Below are 21,580 nucleotides of genomic sequence, written 5' to 3'. Positions count from 1 at the left end.
CAATCCTGGCTAATGGCAGAAATGGCTCTTTATCTTTCCCCCAAATGTTGAGTCGGCTCCATTCTCAGCCAAAAGTGGCACAGCTCCTCGGCCTGTTTCCTCTGTCTCTCAAACCATCTGTGGAAAATCGAGTTACTCGCCATTTGGAGGGAGCACGGCGAGCTCAGTGGATCACACCAGGAGCTGAAGTGACAGACGAGAGGAGAGATGTGGGCACTGGAGGAGCTCTTGTGATTGTACACAATCTAGATAATCCCAGATAAGCACTGGGTGCGCACCATTAAGAGCCAGGCCTGCACCACACTTGAATATACAATCCAAAATAAGCTGCCGGAGTGTTGAATGTGAGCAGCCGCCGCCGGATTTTCCAGCTGTTCTATTTCACAGATGTGAGTTAAGTCCTTCATCTGCCTGTTATTACAAGTTGTTATTGTAGAATTCAAGCTAAATTATCCGCTGCCGTTTCCCTGCAACCGCGTAACTACTGTAAATGTCAGTAATGGAGGAGGTGGACCACTGAATAAATGCTTTTAAAAAAGAAGGATCGCTTTTACACCTCTGCAGCAGGATGTCAATCAAACATAACGCTGGAGCTTCAATGTTGGGATCATCCTGCTGAAACTTTGGCTCCATCTGGTTCAGTATTTGATTATATCGAAATATTACACCAGATTTTCTTTCTTAAGCGTTGACAGGTTGTACAGACGACGGTGAAGAACCCCTCACTGTTCTGCTGCTCTTCTGGTGCCAGTTTTGGGCCCTTCAGCAGGAGGATGGACTGGATTCTGTCTCTCCCCCCAGAAGACCTGAGGAACCAGCAGCAAATGCTTCATCCTTTCATCGCTCCCTCTCTTTTTTAATACTGAGAATTTGAAGAGGAACATCAGGAAGCCCAACTCCTCGGGCTGGAATCTCCCTCTGGTCGATTCTCGCCAACCGCAGACGTATTTCGGAGAATCGCCTGCATCGGATTTCCACTTTATTGCGTCCGTCTATTATTTTAAGTATCAATGGTGGTTGTAGAAAAGCACATTTTATTGACTGTTTAGTTATAAAGTGCACTGCTGGTGATTTATTCTGGCTGGACTTGACCACAGGTTATTAACAACAAGGAGATTCTGGAATGTTCTGTTCACTGGGACAATATAAGAACTTTAATTTGAAGTGGAGTCTGTTACAGGCTCCTTGTTGTGCCTCTGACTTCTCACAAATGAACATTTGATGACAGATCTGGTCCTAATCTGCACCGTCGCAATGAGAGAAATGACTTCATGGATGATTCGGTGATGTTTATCTGGGATTTCTGGAGCTCGCAGAAGAAAACGTGTGAATACAGATCTGCTCCGAGGTGGTGGCCTCCACACATGGACCGCTGAGCAGCTTGCCGCTGTGCTGTGGCGGTCATGTGACAGCAGGTCAGGAGTGTGATGGCACAAACAAGCGCACCCTGTTGGCAATCGATCCCACTACGAGGCCGCACCCGATCCATCACAGCCCAGCCATGGGAACCATAATGGAGCTCAGGGTGGAGGAGGATGGGATCCATCAGGGTGGGGGGTGGTAACGTGATCCTGGGGGGGATGAAGCTCTCTGAAGCAACACTTTTGATGGGTGAGACCATGGGTTCGAGTCCACACAACGTTGGTCCCCAGTCAAGGTGAGTTTAGTTGGATCCCACCCTGATCACCTCCGTAACTGGAATCTTATGGCGCCACAGACGCTTTGAAGACAGAGAATCAAACCTTACAGATTTGATTGTATGTGATTACAGTTTAGGGTTTAAATAGTCGTCTAACGTCTCCCATGATGCTATAAAGGTGTGTGTGTGTGTGTGTGTGTGGGGGGGTACTTCTTCAAACCCAAGGCTGCTCCCCCTCAGTCCACAGAACTATCTTGAAGGACAGAGGTGGTATTTAATTATTTCGGTTCATTCTGTCTATTCCAACTCTATCATTACTTTTACGTTTTATTTAGCGGTGCCTCCCCCCTGCCCCTCCCCTCTCTCTCTTCTCCCTCCCTCCATCTCTCTCCCTCTTTCCTTTTTTAAAATTACATATCTGACCCTCTCAGGGATAGGATTTCCCTGCCATCTATTTCAGCCGCTGCTATTTTAAACTCGCTCCCTCTGTTATTATTTCTCCTTTTGGGTCTCTCTTTAATCAGCGATGTGAACTCACATTTGGTATTTTGTCTGGAATTGGGAGCTAAAGCGCTGAAAGTATGAGCCGGGGCTGCCGCTGCAGCTGGGTCAGGGCAGAACCAACAACCAAAAAGCATTTTAATGCAGCCGTCACTGTGTCACCCTGGCCTGACAGCTGTGACCACAGCATGAGGAACATATTCTGGTTGTTCTCTGCTGTCATCAAAATGCTACTAAAAACCCAGAACCTCTCATTGTGAGCGCAAACAAACTCCCGACTGGATCGATGCCGGTCCGGCAGACCAGCAAATCCATGTGAGCTCTTTGTTTGCGCGATTCCTACAGGCACAATTCCCACAATCTGTGGAAGGGAGGCCTCTGTAAACAGGCCCTGAGTGAAGCTGCTGTTCCTCTTCCAATCTAAACACAACAAGGGCTCGTGGTCGGCCTCACCGCCGGCTCTAATTCTGGCTCTGGTGCAGAGCCGGGCCATGGCTTCAGGCCACAGGCAGCCTGCGAGCAGCCAGTGAGGGAGGCCCGTTTCTGAGGCTGCCCCAAAGATAGGAACCACAGGAAGACATGGAGGAGCACAAGCGGGCCTCCACGTTACAGACCTGTTTGAGTCAAAAATACTGATAATGTCATGAATAACAAGAGGAATCCGGATTTATCAGGCTTCAGTTAACCAGTCTGGTCTTTGAAAATCTTTTGAGGGATCAACAGATCTGACTATGACACCACCCCCCCTAAATTTATTAGCTGGGGCAAGCCATTACCGTTGCATTATTGCATTGTGGCACTGAATAAGGGTCGAATTTTGAATTTTCATTTGTTTTCCCGGATAAAATTACACTAAATGTGTCAAAGAAGCTGAGTTTGTAAGCTAAAGCCCGCAGAATCAGGGATGTCAGGAATCTGAAAATAGACTCCAGATTTGAGGAAATCAGGTCAGCAACAGAAGTATCACATGCCGTCTGGCCAGGTGTGTTTTTCGTGCGTATGTCTGGAGCTTCTAAAAATGTGTGCTCGGCAAACTGTTGAGGAAATGACATGGCTGCTGATGCCACAGTTGCTCTCTGATCTCACTCTTTATCACACATCCATCAAATTATTTCTGATGAGAAACCTCATGTCAAGCCTGGATGTGACGTTTGTCTTGACGGCCACCAGGGGGCGCCACGCTATTATTAAAAGTCCTCCCAAATCGATTCTTTGAGCCCCTTAATGAAAAGTTTGCTTCCCAAGTGATGCTAATTCACTCCCAACATAAGAGACGTGGCGTTGCTGTGCCTCTTGTTAGTCTTGCCGCTGATGTGAGACTTGTCCATGTGAGTTTATTCTCTCAACGCTCCCTTGTTATTGAAGTTGGAGGTGAACTCGGGTAATGGAGGCGTTGTTCATTAAGTCTCAGAGTGAACTGGGGACAGGCTAATGAGAAAAGTCCCTTTGACCAGCCAAGACTGGTGCTGGAGTAACAGGAGAGCGAGTAGTTAAAGTGGACAGGCACTCTAAGCCCGTCAGTTTTCCCCACGTCGCCGTATTTTTGACGCGTTTTCAACATATTTTTTGCTTGAGTGGCCACACATAAATTGATACAAATCCTTAATCCAGATTCAGGCTTAAAATCGTCTCACCCTCCTACTTTTCCTCTCAGGAGTGTGTTGAGTATTGATTCAAGCTTGAATAATTGAGAAGCTTAAGCTAAGCAAGCATGTGAGGCAAATGGTACCGAATAGTACAGCTGAAAATTGGGCTTCAAATTTAAAGTGCAAAGGGCAACAAACTTAAGCCAACTATTAATTGGTCCTTTTCTCATTCTTGTAACTATTTCGCACTTGTTATGCGTGCTGAAGTAATTTAGCAGCAGCTTTAGCCAGCGGCAGATCGTCAGGGTGGAGTATTTTACGGAAATCCAGTTTAACATGCAGGAAACTTCCCAGGGGAAAAGTCCAAAGCCATCCTTGTCCAAACAGCCCTTTTTAAAAAAAACAGGTTTCCAGAGATTGAGGTGAAGGGTCAACAACACGGTTTTCACTCAGAGATCCATGGTGGCACGGACGCGTCAGTTTTCTAACTTGACAGTGTTTCATGATACCTTTCACATATTATGGAATATTGCTCAACGGTGTTGTTGTCAGGAAGATTAAGGAAATAGGCTGACTTCATTTACCAGGACCAATAAGCCTCTCGCCAAAGTGAGGAAATAAACAGGCTGTAACTTTAAGATCACTCCTGATAGAGTGAAAATCCCCACAAGTCCTTAAGGAACTATCAAAACGATCACTTTTCTTAGTGAAACTATGATTCTGAAACTAAATTGCAAAACCTACAAATCAAAACTCTCAAGCAGGCAGAAAAAAAGAGAAGACAATGTAAAGAGGTGAGGACAACAGGGAGCAGGTGGAGACAATTCGGAATCAGGGAGGACAATCAGGCAGGTGACACCTGAAACCAGAGGAGAGAAACTTTTCAAAATAAAACAGGAAGTCATGGAACAAAGGTTATTGGAGGAGTCAGAAGTGAAAACGAGCTGGACATATTTCTGAATTCCGTAGATTATAAAGTATAAATAGACCATTGGGGGGCGTCTCTCCCCAGTTTGGATGCCTGTGAGGTCATGCGCTGAGGAACGACACCTGCCGGATCCAGTAGAAGGCTCAGAACCAGGTTCCTCCAGGGCAGAAGCTCCTGGAGAATGCCACCTGCTTCTCCAGCGTCTCTCACTCCATCTCACAAGTGAAACTAGTGTGGAAGCGACGAGCAGCTGGTGATGAAATATGACCCTGTGATTTATGGGATGTCTGCAGAGAGAGAAAGGCTCCTCAGACGTGTAATGGGAAGCTACAGCAGATGGAGGAGGTGTCCGTTTTTCTTGCATAACTTCCACATGCACGTAACCTTTTCAGTAAAGGAATCCACCAAATGGCTTTTTGTTTTCCCATTGTCTTCTTCCTGTTCCTGTCAATTCGCTCCAAAGAAATGAGGAAAACTTTCTGGAACTTCTTTATCACCCACATTTATACAAACAGGAAGCAGTGTTATTAGAGGATGCCATTTCCCTGCATGCATTTAAACTATTCACATACTTTATATGATTCTTATAATAAGGATTTAAGGACTCCTTGTAGCTCTTTACTTTGCTCTTGCCAGTTTTTCCACTGAAACATTTGTGTCACCTGACATCTTTGCACCATAAGGAATTTGAGGTAATGACCAAGATAAGATGGACAAGATGGGAGCTGACCTCTGAGGGGGGACCAGGCAGTAGGTAGAACAGCAGAGGATCCACCAGACTGAGAAACACCCGGAAGAACGTGGGTGAAACCTCAACTTACATGAGGAAGCAACAACATGGAACCAGTGACAGACCCCTCAGACCCAGCAGGCTCTTCGTCAAGCTCCATCCCTTAATATCCAGACACTGTGATCTACTTTTGATACAGCCAACGTTCCTGAGGTGTTCTGGCCTCGTCAATATGTGCGCTGATGGAGGATGGTGTCATCTGAGCTCCATAAGAGCTTCTCCCAGACACTCATTTTCACCGTCTTTGTGGCTGCAGGCACTGCTGATTCATGGCGCTGTGGCACACATGTTGTTTTTCCAAGCGGAGAGCAATTCCATGATAAACGAGTCCGAACTCTCCGCGTTTCAACCTCTCAGTGACTCCGGTTAACGCGTGAGGAGTAATGGGCCGAGCATCCTCCCGGCCGTCCTCGGCTGCCAGGACCTTTGCCGCTCTGCTCAGCCCGCATTTATTACAGCCTTAATGAAGAGATGAGGGTTTGTGGAAAGTCCTCCACAATAGCCTGCTCCATTAGGCTGAAAAACAACAGCAACAAGCGCCGCCGCCAAACAGTCTGAATTGCTCCTTCATTTGCCTCTCCCGAGGTTGAGTTTTAGTGCCGTGGAAATGGAAAAAAACATGTGTGTTATTGACTCAGACGTTTGCAGGAACCTTTTGGGTCATTTGTTATTCTGTCATTTGGAGCTGACAGTCCGTGAGGTGAGGAAATGAAACAACGACAGGCTGTGCGTGCATGTGTGTGTGTGTGTGTGTGTGTGTGTGTGTGTGTGTGTCAGCCTGGACTCCAGCCCTGAGTTCTGATGGTTTGGAACTGGCAGATGGATTTCTCCGCTTTCTGCCGTGTTCTCACATCGTGCGTCATTCCAGGTGATGTAAATTGGCGAGGATCCGCCTGTTGACACCAAGCTGGACGTCGTGGACATCGAGTCCACGCTGGTGAGGGTTAATGTCGCTATCAGGCTCTATTCTGTAGATTTAGAGGCTGTGTTTTAGAATTATGGATAACCTGTGAGCGAGTCTGTCCTGATTGAAGTGATTATTTCCCAAAAATCATTAATATTCAGCTTTTGAGGGGGCTCAGTTCTAATTTGTGTCTCTTTATAGCTCCCTCTTTTTTAAAAAGAAATGAGTCTAATGTGGAAAAAAGCTGTCGGAAGGTGCTGAAAAAAGGCTGCCATAGTGAAATACAACATTTCTATTTAATCCTGCTGGAAAACTACGTCAACGACTCAACATCAGCAACATTGGCTGTATAAGAACAGATTAAATCCCTATTAAATAAACACACCAGACTCAGACAATGCCACGAAACCTGGCTGAATTTCACAATAAGGTGCAGTTAATAAAGTTAAATGTACAGCATTCAACCAATTTGATGCTCTAACACTAACACAGTTACTGGCCGCTAGCAGTTTCATCGCTACCCCATCCATTGTTACTATTATACTTATATTATGAAACACTTATAGTTCATCCCACTCCTTTACTGCCTCCATGTGTTTAAAGTAACTGTGAAAGACCAAAATAAAGCTTTTTTTTTTTATCTGGCCATATTGAATGTTGAAGTTTTTTTTTGTTTGCTAACTGATGTCATAATGGATTCTGCACCAAGACAAACAGTACAAATCAGATCACGCCTGTGACAACATGTGCTGATGACAGCGAGAGCATGAAAAGGTGTTGACATCACGGCAGCAACTTATCGTTTTTAGAGTTTGTTGGGTTTTTTTATCCGTTACGCTCATAAGTGTTCAGCTACAGCACCACACAGCCTCTAACATGCTAACGTTGCTTCAGAATTCTAAAATTCCTCTCTCGACACGTCTGCATCCCCACACGAGCTGCTCAGCGGCGACGTTTCCTTTCAGATATCAAGTTGCATCCTCCTTTCCCCCTAATCCATAGCCCAGCTGTCCGTCTGACAAACATCCGTAATCGACTCATCCGTCTCACATGCAGGGTCCGTTCAGCAGTTTGGTTACGGGTTATGGGAGGGTGTCGCCCCGTGTGGGTGACCTTTGTGTGGAGACGATGGTCCAAGTCCACACGTGACTAACGGCAGCTTGTTTTACAACTAAAGAAGCAAATAATTGATCAAATGGGAACCTACCTGAGATGTTCTCACGCCAGAAAGTCATGAAACCATGTGGCTGGACAAGACCAGCGAGATTGTTTTTATATTACTGATTATTATTACTGAAACGCTGATTAAAATCCATGCGATGATGAGCAGGTACGGCGAGAAGGGCAGATGGAAGCTTGAAACTAGCAATGAAGATCAAAAGCAAGTTCTTTTTTTCCATCAGGTTGACACACGGCAGATAATTGCGTCTGTTCAATCACCAGTTTGGGCCACAGCACAGGAAATGTGAGTCAACAATATGGAAATTGTGTGATTACGGAAGCCTTAATCATAATAAAAGCGTTGGAGATTATTACCAAGGCGGGGGGAGGGGGTGTGAAATGGTCGAGGCCTCCCGCTGTTCCTGCTCCAGCCAAGATCTCAGCTCTTCCGGTGAAAACTGGAGATTTAATTGCAGCAATTTCCTTAGTGAAACGTACGTTTATCGTTCAACTTTAGGTGATTTGTGAGGAGGGGGGGGGCTGTTAAATCATCTTTGCCGCATGAAAGAAATGCCAAGTTGAAAGCGACCTGCATCCTGTGGAAAAGCAAACCTTTTTGCACCGTTCCCCTTCAGGAATGTGGAGGTGAGGATGCTTGACGCCACACCGCTAACCGTCTCATTATAGGCGGGAAAACTCTATGATGGCCCATTATGCTCCGAGAGACAAAGATCCCTGTTTCCATGAGGACGACTGTGTTTCAGGTCCCACAGAGGGGGACACCGCCGTGTGAAGTAGTCCCAGGGGTCCGCAGGATCGCCCAGAGGGGAAGTGTAATAACTCAGTGACGAGGATAGATTGCCAATTACAGTCAGAGAAGCAGGATCAGGCGCATTTAAGAAGGCTGCGTTTCTAGACTCCCCAGGGAAGCTCCTCCATCCCTGAGCTGCCACTCGGCAGGAAATATGAGCAGCAGTGTCGGAATCCAAACAACATCCTAATTGTGAGTGATAACAGCGAGCCGGCGAATGAGTCCAACACCAATGCCAACGTTATGTTGATTTAAGATTAAATGTACGCCCTCGCCTGCGATCTCTTCATTCTCTTCGCGCTTTGCTTGCTCTTGCGCAATGTTTGGATTGTCCCACGGAGTATTTCTTCTAATATCAGAAATGGAAGGATCCACGGGCGCCGACATTCCTCGGCAGAGGGCAGGCTAAACTGACCGCGCATACGTGAGGCTGCGATTTGCCAGCGTGGCTGTGATGCGAGGTGAGGAACCATATCAGCAGGGGGTCACCGGGTCGGGTGATGTCTGTGGCGTGTAGAAACGTTCACAGCAGCTGCTGAAACGTTTGCCGGCGCTCCGATACCGTTAGCGCTCCTTCGAGGGTGGCCGTATGTTTGTTTCGCGTCCACAGCCAACAAAGGTGTCTGCCGGACGGCGCCTCAACCCTCCGTGGCAGCAGATTCTCTTTCGAGGGCCCTCGTGAACTCTGACCTTTGTTGTTGATTCTACGTTTCCTGGTTAAACCAGTATTCTGCCGTCTAAATGTCTCCTTTTATCGTTAAACCGCAGATGTGAACAGAATGATTTGACAGGATGATGCTGAAATTGTGAGGGCAATAGTCTTGGCTCGGAGAGGATGTAAATCTCAATTACATCTAAATGTGTGACATATTTGTGCCCTCTCACACTTTCCTGGCAGTATCACAAGTTGTGTGTGTGTGTGTCTTTGTATTTGCTTCATATTGAGTAGCAAAATACTCACTCTACTAGCAAAGTGAGGTCGTTTTGGCAGTGTGGCCAGTTTGGCTGGACCTCACAATTTAAAAAGGACCGTTTGAGGGCTAAGACTTGGTTTTAAGTTTGAGGTTAGAACTGGGTTTAGTTGAAGGTTAGGAAGTTGGTTGGGTGGGTTATGGTTTGGATGAGGACCTTGGTATTGTAGTGTGTTCCACAAGTATATAATTACGAGAATGTGTGTGTGTGTGTGTGTAGGTGTACCTTGTGTAACCGTGTTTCTTCATCATCGTGTGCTGTCACAAATATCTCAGCTGTCCTGCGCTGATGATTCTAAACCATGTTTCATGTCCGCAATATTGTGCCGCTGCCTCCTGATACCAGAGAACACAAGAATGTGTGATTTGGATATTTTTGAAGTGACACTTTATGTATGATTAAAAAGAAAATGGGTCGTGGACGTCGGCAGCGGGGGCCTCCGCAGATCGATTTTAGCTGATTGCAAGCAGAAACTCGTCGATCTTCACTTTTTAATGAAAACAACACACATCAGCATGTGACCCTGGGGCTAGACAAGTTGGAGCTTAACCCTTTAGTGCAACCTACCACCAGAGGGCGGCAAACCTCTGTCGTTGTGAGTGATCTCATTGTCCACTTTTCATGGTCTGGGAGTAGGATCATGCCACAACATGAAAAAACTGGGACATTGAATGGAACATTCCGTGTTCCAGGGGCCGGATGTCAGTGCTCTGAAATTAGTTGCGCGTCAGCTCGTGATGCGTTGGGCTAACGCTGACAACAAGAAGCTGCATTCATCTCACACATTTGTAAAGATTGTCTTGTGTCCTCCACACTGGTCACATTGGACTGCATGTTGCCTGGCACCATTAATGCTGGTTAAAGTTCTGTTTTTTGTCCGTTAATGTTCAGGATTTACAGGAGGGGAAGTGAAATTGCTTCATGTTCATTACTGCTGCATTGCCGTGGACACAGCAGCGCTCATTATATGCAGCTCTAACCGAACCGCTTGTTCATCCGCTGCTAATTAAGGCGGTGCAGGCAAGTGTGGAGCAGAACAGTTGTCTGAGTCTGAAGTAAACAAGACCCCGGCGGGGGAACGTACTAGTCTTAGCTGACTGGCCCATTTTAACAAATCGATGCGCTAATCAGCCGCCGTGCCAAGAGTGCCCTGGCAGAGCGTCCAATTCCTCTTCCTTTGAGGTTAATTTAATTAGGTTCTAAAGCTGAAAGGTCGTGACACGTACACAGACCTGGAAGGTGTCATTGATTTTTGGTTTTGTTCTCCCTCCTCTACCTGATTCTATGCTTTTAGGTGCTCAAAGTGGGGGGGGGGATTTAATGACAAAACAGTCAACAAAGAGCTCATTTATCAGGCTTAGGGGGAGTTATGATACAGCCAGGGTCCAGCGAAGGGAGATTAATTCTCACAAATAGGACGGGAACATAACAGGGAATTGCTTTTGTGCAGATTGCTCCCCCCAATTTGGCACTGCAACAGAATAAAGACGCCTTCAGCGTCAGCAGATGGGTCGCAGCCGTGTGGAAAACGGTACTGAAAACAGTGCAGTTTGGAATTTTGTGGAACAGATAATCACAAATTTTCAAAGTTAAGCCAGTTTGCTCATTAATTACCTGGCATATTTACACGTAGGAGCGGAAGCAGCGGAATTGGGGTCAGACGTGATTAGTCGCTCACTTTTGGATGTTGAATGATCCAGCTGAGGCTGAGGAAAGCTGTCTGACATGGAGAGGAGGATTTAACTGGCTGGCTGGTTTTAATGCCTCTGCTGATGGATCAGGATGTGGCGACACACTCAGACGGCTCTTTACTCTTTTTAAATTTTACACCAGATCTACTTGAACCCATTCGTGTCTGACAGAGCAGAGTGGAACCCCCATGTTTGGCCCTCCACATTTCCTGCACAGCTGGGGAACCTGAGGTCCGTTACCCGAGAGGAGCTTCCCGCAGATCCCGAAGTGCTCCAATTCTCAGCACTTAAAATCCCTGGGAGCCTTTGCCCACCCTGGCTGAGTGGCAGGCTCAGAAGGGCCACATCCTAGAGACCCTAGAGACACAGTCAGTGCTTCAGGAAGTCCAGGAACTCCTAGAAACTGCAAATATTACCGGTAAAACACAGAAACCTCATGGAACTAAAAAGCTGGAAGTAATCTGCCTCCATGAGAATTCAAACGCACCTGAATAATCTTTGCTTATTACCCTCCACACTCTTCAAGGTGAACCATATGCGTTCTGTGAACATGGTCTAGGTTTTTACAGTACAACATGTCCTTCAGTGCTCTTCAATGGGGAAAAAAGGTGCACGTAAATGTGCAATTTTACAGCGCTGGTGCTGATGAGGCATTGTAGAAGTCCTTGGGTCAGGCCTGACTTCACTGCGCGCTACTTATTTCATGCGCGTGAGCATCTCCAAACCTTTAAACTCATGTTTTATTTACAGACTCCTTGTTTGCCTTGTCAAGCTGTGGCCTTGCTTCTGGTGCCAGCATGTGCCCCCGTCTACATTTTTGCATCTCACAAGGCTAACCGCGTATTAATATTTCAAATAAGGAAAGCAACCAGGCCCCCAGCCCACCCTTTGATTGGCAGCCGAGGTGATGCGGCATTTGGAGATTATTGAGGGGTTATTTTTTTAATTTAATTTTTTATTTTTTGGTCGACTGCGAAATGTGCAGAAACCTGGAGAAAAGATTTTGTCCGTCGGCTTTGCATAGTTTAATTGAGCAATTCTTGTCGGGGCAGTGGAAGCTTCAGGCTGATTGTAAGTGGCAGAGCTGTCCCATGAATAAAACATCCATCATGTGAACAAATATGAGCAGTTATTATTATTTTCTCCTCCGCGTTTGTTGAACGTGCACTTCAGGTGTCGTGCAAGTGCGGCCAGAATGGCCCAGGACCGGTGCCACGGGCCTGAAACTTGAATGAATTAAGATTTGCACGATATTTCACAAACAATATCTGTTTATTGCTCTTCCACATTAGCTTTCTTGTATTATTTGCTCTAATTCCATCAGCTCGTATAAACTCTGGATTCCAAAACAGTCAGAAAATCACTATTGTCCCTCAGTGAGCTAATCCGAACATGGACGATTGACAGTCGACATCACCTCTGAATGCTGTGTTGATGATGAAGAACTAAGAATAAGGACCAAAAAATGCCATTCAAGCTCCGACTTGCATGTTTCTATGTTTCAAACCCAGACTGGCCCAGTTGTGACCTGCCGCTGACGATGTTTGTTCTGCCTTTTCTCTGGAGGAACGTCCTTGTCGCTCCCCTACTAGGTGGTCCTGACTTATGACAACGTTTGTATATTGTGCTTTCCAAGAGGCCATGAGAATCAACATCCCTGTGGATGTGCCTGGAGGAGCACATCTGGTGTGTGATGAGTGACTCTGTTAACGCATTAGGAGGTGAAAAGGAAAGAAATAAATACAAATTCTGATTCTCCGTCTCATCTGCCGTCGTCATCGCTTCATCGTCAGAAATAAACTCAGGTGGAGCAACAGACTGTTGCAGGGATGAATAAATCCCGAAGGAGAAGCAACATTCAGACGTCTTGGCTGGTTATACAAAAGACAATGGTTATTTTGGAGTGGAGGGTAAATAGACTGGTTAAGGTGGGACATGGGGGGTAAATAGACTGGTTAAGGTGGGACACAGAGGGTAAATAGATTGGTTATTGTGGGACACGGGGAGTAAACAGACTGATTAAGGTGGGACATGGGGGTAAATAGACTGGTGAAGATGGGACACGGGGAGTAAATATACTGGTTAAGGTGGGACATGGGGGGTAAAGAGACTGGTTAAGGTGGGACACAGAGGGTAAATAGACTGGTTAAGGTGGGACACAGAGAGAAAATAGACTGGTTAAGGTGGGACAAGGGGGGTAAATAGACTGGTTAAGGTGGGACACAGAGGGTAAATAGACTGGTTAAGGTGGGACACAGAAGATAAATAGACTGGTTAACGTGGGACACAGAGGGTAAATAGACTGGTTAAGGTGGGACACGGGGAGTAAACAGACTGGTTAATGTGGGACACGAGGGGGTAAATAGATTGGTTAAGGTGGGACACAGAGGGTAAATAGATGGTTATTGTGGGACACGGGGAGTAAACAGACTGGTTAAGGTGGGACATGGGGGTAAATAGACTGGTTAAGATGGGACACGGGGAGTAAATATACTGGTTAAGATGGGACACGGGGAGTAAATATACTGGTTAAGGTGGGACACGGGGGGTAAAGAGACTGGTTAAGGTGGGACACAGAGGGTAAATAGACTGGTTAAGGTGGGACACAGAGAGTAAATAGACTGGTTAAGGTGTGACAAGGGGGGTAAATAGACTGGTTAAGGTGGGACACAGAGGGTAAATAGACTGGTTAAGGTGGGACACGGGGAGTAAACAGACTGGTTAAGGTGGGACACGGGGAGTAAATAGACTGATTGTAATGGGACGCAGATGATGATTTGACTGGTTATAATGGGATAAAGTGATGGCAATTCAACTGGTTACTATTTAGAGACATTTTTGTTGCTTAAAATATCACAATTACAAAAATATCAGATCTCTAGTTTTTTAGATCTATATTTCCTTGATGGGTTTGGACCTGGATTATCAGTATCATCTGATAGACTCAGGGTCAGTTGTAATTCGGAGTCTAAATAATGAACAGCCCTCATGGTAACAGGATTATATACATGAAACAAACCAACCGACAACAACAACCATAATAACAATAATGAGGTTTCCACATAAACTGTGTTTACTGTCCATACATGATGCTGTGAATTATACAAATAAAAATCCATTTTCCATTAAGTGCTAGTTTAATGTGGCTATTTGCTGGATTACAAGAACACAAATGAAGTAAAAGAACTGGTATGATTTGTTTCTCCACCCGTGTGGTTGGAGCCTGCCTGAGGAACAGGATGTAAACAGGCAAATTTAAAAAAAACTATATAAAAATATTCATGTATTAATGAGAAGCAAAATGTACCATGTAATATTTATATGTGAAACTCGGAGCTAATTGGAGGCATCTTTATCTTTCCCGCTCAAGTAATTGTGTTTTTGAACCCCGGCAAATTCAATCAGCTCCCCACTGGCTCGTTGCCTGAAACACTTTTTCCTAATCGGGGAAAAAATGTGTTTTCTTTTTTAGGTGTCCTTCACTGACTGGCTATGAAAATGTCTTCCTTCATGCTCTCACCATGAGGTCCAGGCTGTACCTCTGCGTTACGTCCCTTCAGACACCACTTGAATCCCTCGGCTTGTTTGTGCCTCTGCTGTGATGAGCGCGATAAGAGCATTGTGAAAGGCGAGATGCTTCTGTAAAATGGATTAAAGAGGCCGTGTCTCCTGCTTCGTCCTTATCAGACGTGTTTACATTCATTAGCACGAGTCTGAAATGTGTCACAATCTTTCTTTGCCCTTCTGCTCTCACGCACCCACTGTTCTTGATACGACTTTGACTCCGGACTGCAAACAGATGCTATCGAGCCCTGCAATGTTTAGACTGACTTCCATTACAGCAGCCAGGGCGTCAGAAAGGATTTACAAGTGTGCATTAGTGGGTTAATAAAGACCACTGGCTTCCTTCAGGCTGCAGGAAAACCTGCCCAATTTTGTTTTCTCTTGGTTAAATAAACTCTCGGTAACTACTAATCTGCACAAAAGCAGATTATGTGGATTATTGGCTTTCAGTGGCCCATGATTGATGAGGAAAAACTGCCGTGAAACGAGGCTGTAATAGCAGCCTCCATCGCTTCTGTTGAAAAGACATGCTGTCTTACATCTGTTTGGTGTTGTTAATGGATTACCTATGATTTTAGAGATGTAATATATAATTTTGTGCAGGACAATGCCTTTTTTTTCACCTTGGAAGCCCCCCACCTGTGCATTCGCCACCCGCCCCTCTTTGTTTGAGACCAACCCCATTCTTAGCATACCTCTGTGACTCTGCAGTATTTGATCAGAGAGATTGAGTCATTAAACCAATCTGACACGAGCAGTCGCCTGCTACCATAACAGCCAAAACCCGGTCAGATGTAGAAAGACATACGGGCCTCTGCCATGAAGGGGGGAACAGCGGATGGCCCAAGCAGGGAGGTGGTAGTGGCGGGGGTCGTGAGGGGTTTTTTAGGAGGGGCTGGCGTTGGAGGCTGTCAGCAGGCATGCACCGAGGTCACTCCACGCCAGGCCTTATTAGGTCCCCATCAGCGAAATGCCGGTTGTCAGGCCACGCACTGAAACAGAGGAGGGCTCCTGGTGAGCCGTCTCTCTCTCAGCACCAACTTTCCACCTCGCTGGTCACGATCAAACCCGTCTGGTCCGGCCCTCAACGATGCCTTGTGTCACTCCATTAAACACAATGTATTACTGGTTTCACGCCATGTTAAGGAGGTGACAGGGAAAATCAACTTGACCTTGAATTCCTTCCTCAGACATGCTAATAAAAAACAAAACAAAAAAAAAAACAGAAATAAAATGACACAAAGTTAATGAGATGTGCAAGCAGTCGGTTTTAATGACGTGCAAAATTATTTGTGGATAATGCTGCTTACTGATCTAAATTTCTCAGCTGAAAACCACAATTTGCAGCATGTCAGAAGAAACACAGAGGGTGAAACACCTTCAAGGGCAAAGTTTAGGAGAGCCGCGTGAATCCACTCAAATAAAAACGGTCCCTCTTGCACGTCTCACCAGTGTTCTTTGGCTTGTAAAGCCGAATAAATGGGAATGAAAATTCATCAACTAAAAAAAGCTGCATCATAGCCAACGTAAACTGCAGATAAAGACCTCATCGACTGTGACGGCGTCATTAAAAAAAAAAGTTTTTATATTTCCCTTTGGGAATTCATCTGGCGAAAACTGTTCCTGAGCTGCTTTTTCAATTCAGCCCAAAGTCGTGTGATTAAACGATCAGGATCTAGCTACTCGATCAAACTCAGATCGAACTTGAAGACCCATTTGTTCTCCACGCAAGCTGTGGCGAGGCTGCAAGCGGGACGAAAAGGCGAGGCCTAAGTGGTCGGGCTCTGTCGCAATAATGAAACTTAATTTCAAAGCAAAACAATCAAGCGCCTGGTGGATCTCAAAGAGCAATATTTGGTTTGGACCTTGTGTATTTGAACTGTGGAGTTCGGTATCAGCAGACGAGCGGCGTACGTGCTGAACGCGGTGCTTTCGCCGCCTCTCCACTGCTCTCCGCTGTCATCGACTTTTTGCAACGGCACCAAGGCAAACATTACGTAATATTTTGATAACGGCAAAAAGGTGCATGCTGATTGTTATCGTCTGCTATTATCTCATCATTGGGACTGCAATGATTGACATGTCTGAATGAAGCTGAGCAGCTGTTGAGATTTTTAGAGATAATTTAGGCAACTTTAACCCACTTTAATTGTGTGTTTTTCACGGTTGCTACATTTAAGGGAGGACACGTAGATTTCTTTAAAGGTGAATCTAAATTAAATTTGTCATTCACTCTTCTCAAGCATTGTTCTGGCCAAGCAGCAAAACCACAACACAAAACAACACGATTAAAAGTGGAGAGTACAGTTCTGGGCAAGTTTGAACAATTTTCTGTATTGCGCTACACTCAAGGCACTTTGTCAGTGGCTGAATCTCAGAGTCACATAGCTAATCCAATCTCATACTGGTCATGGAGCCATTCCAATCTCATACTGGTCATGGAGCCATTCCAATCTCATACTGTTCATGGAGCCAGTAAAACCAGAGTCCAGAAAGATAGCTCGATAACTTTTTCACCCACACTTGGGATCCAATAACAAACTCAGTGACAGGCGGCCTCACACCGCTTCTGCGTGTGAGCCAAAGTAATGAAACAGGAGACGTGTGTGACTGGTGCCAGTGCAGGCCACCGTGCTCCCACCATCATCTCTGCTTCCACCTCAGGCCTAATACAGTCATCTGCATTTGTCCCAAAAGACCCAAAAAAAAACCCACAAAAAAGAAGTTCAACATCACAGGAAATTCTATAAAAATGCTGTTTTTCCTGAAGCAGCTATGTCTTAAAAATCTGTTTGTTACATGGGTGTGAGCACGTGAACGCAACCAGGATGACGCTCAGATTTGAAAGAGGCAACGTTGTCCATTCTCCTGGAACCCAACAGTCCTAAACACAGGAAATCTGTTAGCGCAGCGAGCGAAGACATGTGATTAGCGAGCGCTGTGGCTGCCTTGGACGGGATCTTGTAACTGTTTCCCGAACACATGTTTTTGCCGAGGAGTTGAAAGATGGCACTCTCTGGGCCAGGATCGAGTGCCTCCAACCTCGAGGAGACATTCCGCTGATTTATTTCCTCAGTCGGTTCTGCCGAAACCGTTAAATGCCTAAAAGACTCCAGCGGCGAGGGCTGAAATGGAGAAGTAAGAAGGGGGAAATGCAGCGAGATGTAGAGAGCTGCCCAAACGTTGTTTATTTTCACATGAACATTCCAGGAGTTGACAGCTATTCCCTTGTCTGGAGAGCTGAAATCCAGTGCAATAATTTCCAGACTCCAGACACAGAGTGCAGACTCCCACTAACACTGGTCTGGGACAGTGAAGAATGGCTTTCTTATTCACGCTTCCATCTGGATGACAGTAGCTGAAAATGAGGCCCTGTGAAGCGAAAGGGGCTTTCCTTCAGCCCGGGGAAGAGGTGAGACGTGTGGAGGATATGACATATAAAAAGAGGCAGATTGAGTGTAGCAATTCCGGTGCGCACGCGGGGATGTTTCTTTGGCCGCCACAGACGGTTGACTTGCTTGAGATCTATATTTGAGTTCTTGGCAAACATGGCCGCGCTCCTTCGCCTCGTGGCTGCCTTGCTAGAAATGTCACGGTAACCAGATCGTTACATGCCTGACTCCGGTTACACCTCCGCTAACAACCGTGGAAAACATCCACGTGCTGACCCCAGAAAAGAGCCCTGATTTAGCATACATATTTAGAGAGCGGGGTCTCCGGTTGCACAAAGGTGGGTGCCGTGACACGCTGATTTGTTAGGGTTAGCGGCAGCTCACGTGAACTTATTTAATTCAACAAAGCAACAGTGATTTTGTGGTGTAGGAGGATGTAAAGTGAATAAAAGAGGTGAATTCTGGTTTAGTCAGGCGGAAGCTAAGGTATAATCTGGATGAGAAATAACCACCAGTCACTGGCTTTATGCCTTTAATGATTTGCACACTTCATGGTTCTATGGTGAGCTTCTACTGTGTCAACAAAATCCAAAAATGCAAAGGCTAAATATTAGTTTTGCTTATGGAGGATTACTCATCAAAGAGGCCTGAGCAGAAAGGTTCAGCGAAAAACATCCGTTATTTCCTGGAAATTTAAATGCATTGTCATTAATGTTACTTCTGAGGCACTTCAAGGTGAGTGGGAATGTGCACGTACAGGCTCGCCCGTGACGCAAGCGTGATGCAACGAAGAAAACGGCACATAAACTTACAGGTGCGCGCATGCACTGAGGTTGAAGGGAGGGGGGGTGTCACCCAGTTAATCCACATATTCCCGTGTTTTCACGCTCACAAGCTTCGCCCCAGTTCGTCATCCCAGCGTTCCCAGCTCTAGTGACTCATAATAGTGAGGGACATAAACATGGTGACCTTTGCTCCCGCGCGTCAGATTGCCAGTCGCAGTATGAGTAAATATACTTCTCCCTCTTTATCTGTAATGGTTACCATCTGGACTCAAGTGTCGTATTTGGGGATTTATTGTTTCCGAATGAAGCCCTTTTCAACTTAACTTCAGGCCGAGAACCGAAAGCCGGGAAGGAACATTCTATGCCTTGTCCTAAAACCCGATCGGTGGACAAAGGCTCGTCCTACTCGCCGCAATTAAAAACGGGACCATTCGGAGTCATCGATAAGCAGAAGGAAACAACCGGCTAACATGGCAGGTGCAGGGTGTCACCTGCTGTTAGCTTCTCAGAAACACTTGAGACACAAACGTTGGACTCGGCGCGACGTGGACCCGGGGGATTTCCTTTGTTCTTCTATGATGACAAACATTGAGACAAATTGCTGCACGTTCTTTCTGTCTCACTGGTAAGTGGACGCCACCTCTGGGCTCGGTGTTTGTCTGGCCGGAGCCTTGGAGCTCAGCGGGTACCGCGCCTCGCCGCTGGCACAGACACGCCACTCTCCGCTTCAAAGGGTCCTGTTGGGCGCGAGCCGTCTCCTTTCATTTTCGGGGCGACGGTGAGGTTTTTGTTTCAGAAATGTGTTACCAACACATCCCCGTCACACGGCTCTTGCTGACAACAGCTCCAGCAGAGCAGCTGCTGCCAGGTTCTGTTTCCAGTGCTCCCTCACTCTGCCTACAGTCCTCCATTGAGAGTTCTGTTCAGTGCAGATCAGCAGGGGTCAATTAATGAGCAGCCCCTGACCATCACATCCCAATTATGGCTTACAGAGGAAAACACTATGTGTTCCTGCAAGAACCAGCTTCATTTGCCTGATAATTGTGCCTTTAGAGTTTGAATCAGTAACAGAAAAAATGTTTCACCCTTCCATTCTCCTCATTCGCCACATTATAACAGCAACCCTTTGCTAATGATGGACTGCAGGATTTGCCTAATCTGTATCAATTATTTTAAAAAATATCCTTGTTACTGCCTGATGGAAATGTGTATTACAGTAATAGCTGATAAATTGTTGAAAATGTGCCCTCTTATCTGTAATTTTCCCTGATATGAAACACGAAGAAAACGGAAAAAATGTCGGAAAACAGAACCTCATCAAACCACAAACGAACCCGGTTCGCAGGCATCTTACATGTTTGATCATCACACCAGCCATTATTCAATAATGATTGCTCAAATGAATGACTGCAGAATAATGACAACATCTGTGTTTGAACTGGAACGCGTTCTCCAGGGAAAAAAAAGGACTGATATCTGATCCATTAAACCTGTCAGCTTGGAACCATTTCCATCTGATTTCATGTCCCAGCTTTTGAATCAATGAAGGGATACAATGATGCTTTGTTACAGAGGAACCTGCTGCTTTGTGCAAAGTTCCCTGAAATGATCAGGTTTCATACAAACATCCCTTCCAGGGTGTCTCCTTGGATACTGAACACTACCCAGTTAGCCCAGTACCTCCGAAACTGGTGCTGCTTCTCAACACTGTTGCAGGTCATCTCGCTAATATTGCTAACAGCAACAGTCATTTTTAATGGTAAAACCCTCTATTTACTGCAGGTTTCAGTTGCACCAAATTGACTAAATGGACTCATTTCTATTCCATTCCAAGTGAAACGAAGGTGTAAAAGGTGTTTCCATTAAGAAAAATATGGTTTTGTGGCGAAGTAACATATATGGGTTCCAGCTTGGCGAAATCCAATCTGTTGCTCTTTTGAAAAGATCCCCCGGCCATTGACTGATAAGCACTTCCTCCAAACACAATGGCTGACTTTCTTTGGCCCCGGCCCTCGCCTGTATCATGTGACGGCAGCAGCTGATCACCGTGTCAGTAAACGTTAGCGTCTGCCCTTGTTTTCTCTCGGCCCCATAAATGTTTGACAAGACAGCCTCATTAGGGGGAGGAAAGTTGTTTTTTTATACTTTCAGACTACCTCAGGTCCGTTGTCTGTCACTGTCCTTTCAATAAATGATACCCGCTACTAAGCTTCCCCGTACGACACAGTTTCATGACATTAATATGAATATGGCTTTGACTTGACATGGAGTAATGAGGCGTTTGACAGCTTTGACAGTCTCATAGCTGATAGTGCTGCAGCCTGCCTGCGCAGTGGAACAGGATGCTACGAGGTCGAAATCGTGAACAGGCATGTCTGCAGAGGTGAATTCCTCAAGTCAATGTGAGAACTTCCTCCAAAGCTATCAATAATGGATCGTCTGAGCAGCACTGGGCTCATCTTATGAATGAAGCCCCAGCCTGGAGGAAGACACTGATTCATTCTAATTAGGGGTTTTTCTGTTCGGCTAAAGAGTCGCTCAGTAAGTACAACTCTGGATCATTTAATGCGACGGAGCCAGAAGTCCATATTCTCAAGAGTGTGTAAGCCCAGAGTCAATGGTGAGACGACGAGCGAGAAATGCAAAACACTGAGAACATTAAAAGCAAGCCAGGAACAAATATCCATCCTAATTGTGCCACAATTGTATTAAACCCGCTATTATATAGCAATTAACTTTGCTCGGGCGCCGACTCCATTGACAGTTTTTCGTGTGACTAATTAAAAATGAAAAAAAAAAAACAGGAAAACCTCGAGCTCTAGACTTCCTAACAGATTCAGAAAACTTTACCCCCGT

General features: G+C 45.8%; 1 long non-coding RNA gene across 1 annotated transcript; it reads left to right on the top strand.

Moving 5' to 3' along the window:
• The first annotated feature begins 8,669 nt into the window (after window positions 1-8,669).
• On the top strand, window positions 8,670-14,666 carry LOC130513562 (uncharacterized). Its single transcript, XR_008946762.1, has 2 exons — window positions 8,670-8,781; window positions 14,456-14,666. It is a non-coding gene; the product is annotated as an uncharacterized LOC130513562 (long non-coding RNA).
• Window positions 14,667-21,580: the final 6,914 nt, after the last annotated feature.

Source organism: Takifugu flavidus, chromosome 17, assembly GCF_003711565.1.
Source record: "Takifugu flavidus isolate HTHZ2018 chromosome 17, ASM371156v2, whole genome shotgun sequence".
NCBI lineage: Eukaryota > Metazoa > Chordata > Actinopteri > Tetraodontiformes > Tetraodontidae > Takifugu > Takifugu flavidus.
The sequence above is the reverse complement of the archived record's forward strand: the minus strand, read 5'-3'. Positions and strand labels throughout refer to the sequence as shown.